Source organism: Danio aesculapii, chromosome 18 (assembly GCF_903798145.1).
Source record: "Danio aesculapii chromosome 18, fDanAes4.1, whole genome shotgun sequence".
Classification (NCBI taxonomy): Eukaryota; Metazoa; Chordata; class Actinopteri; order Cypriniformes; family Danionidae; genus Danio; species Danio aesculapii.
Window position 1 is genome coordinate 40,772,437 of NC_079452.1, and position 11,153 is coordinate 40,783,589.

The window sequence follows — 11,153 nt, forward strand, 5'->3', positions numbered from 1 at the left end:
TATTTTTCTTTTTTTATCATTGTTACTACAATAAAAAAGAATAATGGCCAACCAGCAATGTAATCAGCCCCCTTCTCCTCACTCAGCTGAATGAGTCTCATTTTGATTTTTATACTCTGTTTTTGGCCCAAATCAATTCTTAATCACACTGTATAAATACTAAAGCCACTGTTTCTAGGAAAGATCTTTTATATCAAGTCGCAAGCTTTTTGTCGTAACCATTTGTTTTTTGTGAAAGAGCAAACGTGTACGACTTCGCTGAATAGGTCGAAATCAATAAATGACCATGCCTGGCCACTCAGATCTCGGTAATAACATGTAATTGGAACATGCATTCAGCTCAATAAGTGTGCACAGGTGTTCAAGGCCTCAAGCTGTAATTAGCATTTCTTTGACTAGTCTGTAGCTTGATCTAAGATAATAAAGTGTGAAAGTGCTATGAAATCAGTAGTGATCCATTTATGTATCAATATCATGTGCATTCTTATGTTAACAAGATAATTTAGACGTTTCTAAATTGTCTTGATGAAATATTTAGCTAGGTATTATTAGCAAAACAATTTAGCTGAGTACCATTATCAAAACAGTGAAAACTAACCACACCTTTAAAACTGCCAAAGGTAGTATATACAGTTGGAGTCAGAATTATTAGCCCCCCTAAATTATTAGCCCACCTGTTTATTTCTCTTTCCCCCCAATTTTTGTTTAACAGAGAGAATTTTTTAAAACAAATTTCTAAACATAATAGTTTCAATAACTCATTTCTAATAACTGATTTATTTTATCTTTGTCATGATGACAGTAAATAATATTGACTAGATATTTTCAAGACACTTCTATACAGCTTAAAATGACATTTAAAGGCTTAACTAGGTTAATTAGGTTAACTAGGCAGGTTAGGGTAATTAGGCAAGTTATTTTATAATGATGGTTTGTTTTGTAGACTATCGAAAAAATATATAGCTTAAAGGGGCTAATAATTTGACCTTAAAATGGTTCATTAAAAAAATCAGCTTTTATTCTAGCTAAAATAAAACAAAAAAGACTTTCTCCACAAGAAAAAATATTAACAGACATACTGTGAAAAATTTCTTGTTTTGTTAAACATAATTTGGGAAATATTTGAAAAAGAAAAAAAAATTCAATGGGGGGCTAATAATTCTTCAACTGTATAGTGTATTGTAAACAACAACGGGCCTAAGACAGATCCTTGTGGCACTGCTTACTTTAGTGCTACTATTGCTCATTAACAATTGCTCATTTAAAGAAACAAAATGGTAACTGCTAGGTAGGATTTTAATCGTGTTACTGTTTATTCATTTTTTTCTACTCTGGCTTATTATGAATATGTATCCCGGCATACATTTCTACACTCTCAAAAAAAATATACAATGTTGTACCAAAGACGGTACAAACCCTTGTCACTGGAGCAGTTCCTTTTTATGGGACAGAATTGTACCTTAAGACAAAGAAACAAATTTGTACCATTGCAGTTTGTACCTTTAAGGACATGATTTGTACAATGTGAAACCAAAATGTACCTTTGGTTTTTAAAACCTGCAGATACAATATTGTACCTTCATCAAAGGTACAAATCTGATCCATGAAGGTACTACTACAGTGCAAGACACTTTGTACATTAACAGTGTCAAATGTGTAATTTCAAGAGCTATTTAAAGGCATTTTTCTATACCCAAAATGCGTCAATTCATCTTCAGTAAATATAAAACATCAAATACAATTTTAAACAATGTTTTTTTTTAATTCTTCCTGTGTAAAATCACCTTTTCCATTAACAATAAAGAATAAAAAATACTTTAATATAAATCAAAAGATCTATTTTTTGCTAAACTTTTCACAACACTTTTCACAAAACTGTTACAGAAATATATTCTCCCATCTACAATATAAAACTTTTTTCTCCAATTTTCACACAATGCTTTTGTAATCATTTACAAGTTATTTTAATTTACTTCATAGAATTTAAAATGGAATTTTTTGTTCTTTTTTTAAGAATAATTTAATTAAAATAGAATTATGCACAATGTTTGATTAGTTTTACAATACTAAAATGTCTACATGAACACTTTGCATATGCAGGACTTTAGCCAGCTCATATGCGTATTGGAAAAAGGTGCAATTATCAATAATGAAAATGTATTTATCAAAAAATGCCTACCAAATGTTAATTAAAAATGCCTCAAATGTTTAGTTCACAATAGCTATGTTTTGTTTTACCAGTTGTTTTGTATTATAGAACTTAATAATTAATGATTATGAGTTTTGTTAAACATATGCTTTTAAATGATGATTCATCTTTTAATATGGAAATTATTCATAAAATCACTTGGCCTTTCCAGTAATTTTATTTTTTATGGATATTGTAATAAAAAAGGAGTTGTACAACACTTATATACCTTTTTTATGAGAACAATTTTGTACCTTGATTTCAATTGTACCATAAAAGCTAAAGAACAGTATCATCAGAAGTCTTTTTTGTACCATATAAGGTGCAACTTTTACTAAGGTATACAAAAATGTTCCACAAGGAACATTATTTGTACCACCGTGTACCTATTTTTCTGAGATCGTAGAGAAAGCGAAATTTGTCCATGGAGGTATGGGGTTTTTTTGTTGTTGTTTTTTTTGCAGTTTTTGCTTTTACGAATCCACCAGAGGCCGCTGTGTATGCTTTTTGAGATCTCAAATTTCTCTGGTAAATCCACTAGGTGCAGCTGTCAACTGATTGACTGACTGACTGACTGACCGACCGACCGACCGACCGACCGACCGACCGACCAATGCCCCCTCATACACCCCCTTCCCTAAACCTAACCGATAGTGTTTTCAAAAGCAATCCAGAAAAAAAAAAAACTCACAGCCGCATGGTTCTTACCATGTTTTCAGATCTTACCACATTCTCACCCTGTTATTGACTTGTTTATTTTTAGTTTTTTGTCCTTTGTTTTTGTTTTATTTGCTTTCTGCTATTTCCCTGTTGTCGCTGGAAACTGGTAACAGCAGAAACAACGGTCTACACAGGGGTAGACGGTCAGCTGGTTGTGCTAAAAGGAACAAAAGCCGTCTGCAGCATCATACTGCCCCGTAGCGTTTGGTTTAAAGATGAAATGCAGCGTTACGTACCCCTGGCTACATAATTCCTGATCTCCAGTAATGTAGACGGAGGTATGCATTCACAATTAGCCTGTGTTTGTTTGGGTTTTTTTGTTGTTGTTTTATGTTCTACAGTATGCGTAAGTCTAGTTGTGTGGGGATTTTTTGTTTTGTTTTGTTTTTTGTTTTGTTTTTTGTAGTGAGTGAATAACGGCTTAAATCCCATTTTAAAAAGTCCTGGGACATGACCTAAAAAAGAGGAGTTTTGAATATTGAGAAGTTTCTACAGGTAGTATCTCTTTTAGTAATTTTTTGGATCATAAGACACACTCAAAGTGTCTACATTTACAGTCATTCTACTAAACGGAGATGAAATATGATGTTTGGGTGATGTCTGGTTATTTATTAATCTAGACACTGTACTAATAAAAACCTTACAAGGATAAGTAAATGAAGACATTGTGTATTTTGGAGTGACTGCTCCCTTTAAGGAGACATTTGTTTGTTGTCGTCTGTTTGCAATCTGTGAAACTGTGCACGTCTGACCTATTTCAGCATCATATTCTATTCATGGCAGTCAAAAATGTCCAAAACAAGTATGTGTTTGAAGGCATATGTGGAGTCGCTGTAATACAGGTTGGTGGCCGTCATGCTCTCCATTTATTCTGCACTTTACTCCATTTATTTGCAGGATAGAAGCAGCTTTCATCTCCTATCCCTCTCTCACAGGTGACACGAGGGATTTGTCTCCACAAATTTCGATGACTTTTAAATCCTCAGAGAGTTCTCCTGCTTTGAAATGCCAGATAGAGCGGAAAGAAAAAACCTCTCAAAGTCAGCCTTCGTTCACCTTCAGGCTACATTCCCACAACCAACGGTCACAAAATATGCAAATTTAGAATGACCAGCTATGTCCTTAAAGGAAAAGATCAGCTTAAATTGACAAAAATATATCATTCCAAAATGTTTATATTGTTTCCACTGTATTAGTCAATGCTATACTGCAATCAACTTAACAATAATAAATAAAATAGCATTCATTTGTGTGATTGTATTGGTGGGAAAAGTTAAATATCAAACCAACAGGCATTTTTTAAAGCAATATAGCACAAGCACACATTCCAAGTAACACATTTAAAACTGAATCACTCCACAACGGCTCATAATAGAGTAGTTAGTTTTGTAGAAAAGGACTGGCATCATTTGTTTGCAGACAGCACTTAGTTTGATTGTATGAAATTCAGTGACATTCAAACATTTTCCCTATTTTTTCACAACCAAAAGTGCTCGTGTGTTGCTTTTTTGTGTCCTTATTTCGAGGACACTGTATGTTTTTGTATCTGTTTGATGAAGTGACACAGATGCTGGATACACACTGTGTCTGCATCTGTGCTGCCTGGCTGGAGACTGGTAAATAAAATTCAGTTTATTTCTGGGCATGAAAAAGCATGAATGTAGGGCTGTTTTGTGTGTGTTTTTCAGGCTCTCTTTTCCTCTCATTCTGTTCTCTCTGCACACTATTCACTGCCCTCTGATCCTTTTATATCTCTAAGTGTCATGCTGTCTCATCTGTGATATTCTTTTCTGATATAACTTGCAAACAAACGTGCAGGAATGAGCTGAAAAAGATGGTGGAGTGTGATTAATTGCTTTAAATGTTATTATTACTGTAAACTGTGATTTATTATTACTACTATTACTACTAAAAACATATATTTCATAATGTTTTGTTGCTCATATTTACCAAGGGTGCCAATAATTTTAACTGCACAATTAAACTCTTTGTCAACACATTTATGAAACATCCACTTATACAAACTCTAAAAAGTGAAAACCTACACTGTACCAGTGAAGGTGTGCTTCTCATGTTAATGCTTGTAATAGAGGTTCAGGTTGATCAATTGGTTATTCCATTGTTTCATCATCAGATGGACATAAAAAAAGCAGCAAATTAACACAACAAATGTTGAGCTTACGATTTATGAGAAGGGGAATTATTCTGTCAGATTTAGTAATGGGCACTTTAAACAAATGCTGTAAATGGTAGACCTGAGGCTGTACCATTTGACCAATTGGACATAAGATTGGAGTCATAAGATGTTAATAGGTGACCAAAATTCAATGTCTAGTCTGATACTAAGGACAACCTTATTTTGACATCCAATATCGACGTCGAATAATTTGGATATTTGGTTGATTTTAGGTTGTGTTGGAAATTGACCAAAATCCAAGGTCGAGCCAACATCTTAAACCAATATCATATTGACGTCAAGTACTCACATTTATTCATCAGATAGACATTGTAGTGGTAATGTCCACACTACATCAAGCTGTAACATAATTAGATGTTGAGGAAAGTACTTTTGGAAGTAATGCATTACGATATTGAGTTACTCCCCAAACAACTAGATGCAATACTTAGTTACTTTTAATGGTAAGTAATGCATTACGTTACTTTTGCATTTCTTTTTATTACGTGGCTGAAGCTTGATCTCATTGTATGTAGCGAAATTAGCTCAGTTTATGAATATTAATGATCAATAATAACGAGTTATTATTAATTATTCATATTCTGAATTAACTTATAGTTAATTTAACAAAATAAATATAACAATGACTTCACTCGCTCATCTGAGCGGACTCTGTAATTATTTATTTATTTAGAAAGGGAGTTATAACTATTTCTTGTGAAGTAGATGAATAGTTAAGCAGTTTTAATAAACTTCCATGTAGCTTGTAGCAAGATCTATCGTTAAGTGACCTTTTCTGTGAGGCAAAACAAAAACAATCCAATGTGGTTATAGCGTGATTTATTGACCAGTCTAACATATAACAAACAAACATACAAAACATAACAACAAAAAACATAGCATTGAAAGAAAGTGAGGAATTAAAAGAATTTAGGTAAAAGAATGGCAAATCGAACTCAGTTCCACACAACTATTAAGAACCACCAAGACTATAAAACACCTTTTTGCTAAAGGGGCGCACAGCCTTAAATGCACGACTCAATACCTGTTTGTCTCTCATTGTGCGGGTTTCTTGGATGCTTGGAAGATGAAGTCTTTTAAGAAGCCCTTTGTTGGCATGGAGTTTGCGACGCAGATCAGAGATTGCGCGAGACGCAAACTTTAAACTGACTTTAATTTGCGGGAAAATAAGAAATGTAATGGCTCGGTAAATGTAGCGGGACTAAACACAACGATTTTAAGAATACATCAACATGATTCACACATTCTTACTCTAATGCTTTAAAAAGGTTAAAAATACAAGGCGTACAGGTTATATAGTATATAAATTACAAAAATTATGTGTACTTCGGAAAGGGGGATTTTGGGTTCCAAATGCCCTTTTTAATATTGGGGAATGTCTGTGTGTGGGCATAAAGTTAAGGCTAAGAGCGGGTTTTCCCTCCTTTTTTTCCTTATCTGTTGTGTTCCTTTGAAGCCCGAACAGAGAGGGCTGAAGAAATCTGCTACAGTAAGTGTCCTGTTAGAATCAAGGTGTCACAGCGTAACAGACTTGCTGGCACCAGGGGTCATAAACTCACGTAGAAAGGAACCTAGACTCCTTTTTAGGATCATAATGGAATTTTACCTCCGCACTATATGTTACACAGAACTACTTTTTTTTTTTTTTAAAAGAGGAGTTCTGCGATTAAAAACACACTGTTTAACCTACACCTTAATTTACTGTACCTTTAAGAAAACACATAAAAAAATATTTTAAGATAATGTTTGAAAACTTCCTGACCCCAGAGCTCTACATGCTTTATATACAGATTAATGAAAGTTTAAAGCAGTGTGTTTGCTACTTTTGTACTATTTGTCTCATGTAAAATCACTGTTCATTGGAACAATCCCATTTTCCTTTTCTTCGATGCGTTCAAAATAATAACCACATTCTATCATTCACTGCGTGATTCATTGTGACTATTTAAATTCAGCAATTTATTTTGTAAAAGCTAATTAATTCATCTAAAAAGTAACTCGCATTACATTTTCAAAAAAGTAACTCAAATATTATTAATTATTTTATCAAAATAATGCGTAACTTTACTCAATACTTAGAAAAGTAATATTTTTACATAGCTCACGTTACTGGTTATATGGTGACACGGTGGTGCAGTGGAAAGAACGATCACCTCACAGCAAGAAGGTCGCTGGTTTGAGCCCTGGCTGGGTCAGTTGGCATTTCTGTGTGAAGTTTGCATGTTCTTCCTGTGTTCGCGCAGGTTTCCTCTGGATGCTCTGGTTTCCCCCACAGTTCAAAGACATCCGGTACAGGTGAATTGAATAAGTGAAATAGTGGCCATACTGTGTGTGTGTGTGTGTGTGTGTGTGTGTGTGTGTGTGTGTGTGTGTGTGTGTGTGTGTGTGTGTGTGTGTGTGTTTCCCAGTGTTAGCTTGCAGCTGGAAGGGCATCCGTTGTGTAAAACATATGATTGATAAGTTGGTGGTTCATGTTGTGGCGAACCCTGATAAATAAAGGGACTAAGCCAAAAAGAAAATGAATGAATGACGTTACTTGTAATGCCTTACCCCAACACTGGACGTTGGGTTCTGACGTCAACCCAGTTTTCATTTCCAAACAAAATACAGCGTCTCCACGATGTTGGAGTACAATGTCAATCTGACGTCATGTTGAGGTCCTATGCCTGTTGGGTATAGGCTCTTGAAAAGGATGGGTATAGAAAGAACAAATTCAAATAAAAAGTTATTCATAACTTTACATAAAAAAGGAGTAAACATATTGCCTTAAAGGCCACAAGTGGACATTATGTAAAAATAAATTGTGAACTCATTGTAATTTTCAACTGTTAAGTTGAATTCGCTCATTTTTATACTTATGCGCACAGTTCATTTCATTTCATTTCCTTCAGCTTAATCTCTTTATTTATCAGGGGTTGCCACAGCGGAATGAACCACCAACTTATCCAACATATGTTTTACACAGCGGATGTCCTTCCAGCTGCAACCCAGTACTGGGAAACACCCACATACACTATGGCCAATTTAGTTTATTCAATTCACCTATATAGCACATGTCTTTTGACTGTAGAGGAAACTGGAGCACCCGGAGGAAACCCACGTCAACACAGGCACGCAGTTCATTTACTTAATTCTAAGGCAATGAGTTTGCTCAATTTTTTAAGTAATGCCTAACTAATCGCTTTAAAAATGGGTTTGCTCACTTTAAGTAAAGTTAACTAATCACTTAAGACAAATATATATTTGGAAATCATGTTAGAATTTTTTTTTTTAATTGCTTAATGAGGACACTCTCATGACTAAATTGTATATTATATAATAAATGTTGATTGCTGGATGCTTATTAAAAAAAAGTCTGGCAGGTTTTGTGTTCAAATGGAGAATACTAGCGTGTGTGTGTGTGTGTCTGTGTGCATGTGATGGATGTGGCATGTGAGAACCCTGGGGGCAGATTCCACCTTACACCAGAAGAGAAACCGAGCTGTCGGAGACCTAATTGTCCCTCAGAGCTCCTGATTGGGTAAAACTGAAGACAGAGAGACAGCCTCAAGTATGCCTCCTGGAAATAAGACTGCAATATATCAACACACTGAAACTCTTGTGTGTGTGTGTGTAGGAGACAGAGTCTGTCAATACACAACAGTTATTTCTTGAGTTTGTGCAGGGGAGCGCTGCGGTCTGGCTGTCTTGGATTGTGTTTGTTGTGTAGACACCAGCTTCTGTCTGAGCGCAGTTGTGTATTCAGCCAGGGTTTTTTTTTTTTGCCCCAAGGAATGTTTTGTCTCTGAGTTCAGCTTTGTATGATGCTGCCTCTGACTGGAGCACTGATGTACTACTGCTTACGTTCTAGAAGCTTCCATAACCCCTCCTTTTTACCCTCATGTTATCCATGTTACATTGAAGACATTGGGCCCTATAATACCTGCGGCGCAATAAGGCTCAAGGCGTGTTTTCCACAATGTGTTGCTATTTTCAGACCAGCACAACCGTAATTTTCCTGTTTTGTGCAACGTTGTTTAAATGGCAAATCCATTTGCACCACTTTGTGGACTCATGGGTGTGCTGGTCTATAAAGTAGGTGTGTTAAGGGACATAGTTGTTGTCTTTATCCTCGCACTGCAGATGGTCTGTTTAACTGTTTTCTCGCTAGTGAGGCATTCAGGTTTTCCTTTTACAAAGTCTGGCATTTAAATAGCAAATCAGCCATTTTAAATGAATGCTACATGACTAAATGACACTGTTCCTTTTCACGCTTACCAGCTGACCACTTGGACGGCTTTCCCGCTGTTTCGTTTGTCCAGTTAGCTTGCCATGTACATCGGCGGACTTGAGATGCAGAGAGGTGTTGACCACAACGACGGGGTTCGAGTCTGGTGAAGAACGGTTCCAGAAAACAGGTAAGACAAAAACAAAAGCCAAAAAAACAAACAAGTAAATAACAGGGTGAGAATGTGGTAAAATCTGAAAACGTGGTAAAAATCAGGCAACAATTTTTTTCTGGATTGCTTTTTAAAACTTTGGGTTGGGTTTAGGGAAAGGGGTGGGTGGGTCAATGTATGCCGTTTAAAACACTATTGGTTGAGTTTAGGGAAGGAGGAGGGTGGGTCAGTCAATCGGTCAGTCAGTCTGTCATTCAGTTAGTCGACAGCAGCCTTTGGTGGATTTATGAGAGAACAATTTAAGATCTTAAAATGCGTAAACATCGGCCTCTGGATTCGCAAAAACAAAAACTGCAAAAAAAAAACATAGTTCCCGGATGTATTTGGTGCTCTCCAGAAATGTATATAGAGGTACATTTTCAGAATGAGCCTGGGTTGGAAAATGGCTAAAATCACATCATAATTCAGAATCATACCTGCATTCTCCACATTAGCACTGCGGTATAATTTATGAATATCACATGGCCTACATTTCCTGCCCCTCTGCTATAACAACTTTCATCTATACCATCAACACGATAGGCCATGCAATCACTTTGAGATGTTGAAATATGAACCGGACAGCAGCAGAGCTTTACACCTCTTGTTAGCATATTGTAATAGCCTGCAGGGATTCCATTCTCACCATTGAGGGTGTGAAAATTCAGCGTCGAGTTTGAGTCACAGGCATCGAAAAGGACACAGACAACACAACAGCCACCCTAGATTACCATGATGCATCATGGTACCGTCAATGCATCTGTCCATACTCAACTAAAATGAGAAGGACATTCATCTAACTAAAAGTGCAAGATGATTGCTTATTTTTTTCAGTCCTTTTTGTGTCTCATATCTTTATGGAGAAACTGTACTGTGGAGCAATGTTGACTCATGAATTATTAACAACATCAGCATCACCTGAACCGTCTCATTATCAACTCGCTATGGAGAAAGAGTCAGCCAATCATCTCGCCAACAGTTATACGTCTAGCACATCTCCATCGCAATTACCAGCAATCCAAAAAAGACTCACACAACACACACACACAAACTCGGAATCGACAGACTGCTGACTTGCTTATGAGACCTGATGTGTATACAGTACAAAATAGATATACTTCATTTTCATCCTATGACATTAGCATGCATGTAACACATACAGTCATCACCTTGCCAAGGACGCGCTACTCAGTAATCAATACTTGACTGTAATAAGTGTATCAGAAAAGAGGAGTCTAAACACACACACACACTTAATCATTAAAGCTTAGACCATTCGCTCATCAATACTCATCAGCGCAGGATTAAAGTGCTCTATACTGGCAGCAGGGGGCTGATCAGAGCTTAATCACATGTCCAGGTAACTTACACTGTTTGAAGAGTAATAATGAACAATGAATGTTCTCACCCCCATGACTGTGTATAATGGGATATGATTGATTTGCTTAAAGTATTATAGCTGTTTTACCAAATTAACAGTTTTATTATATGGCTGCAGTAGCAGGGTTGGAAATTATCAGGGAATTAAACTGTAGCTTTGTTTCCATCCAAAAATGTGAATTAAATTTATGTGCAAAACTGGAATATCACATAAAAGACATGCAAATAAAGCAGCGTTTCCATCCAAGTA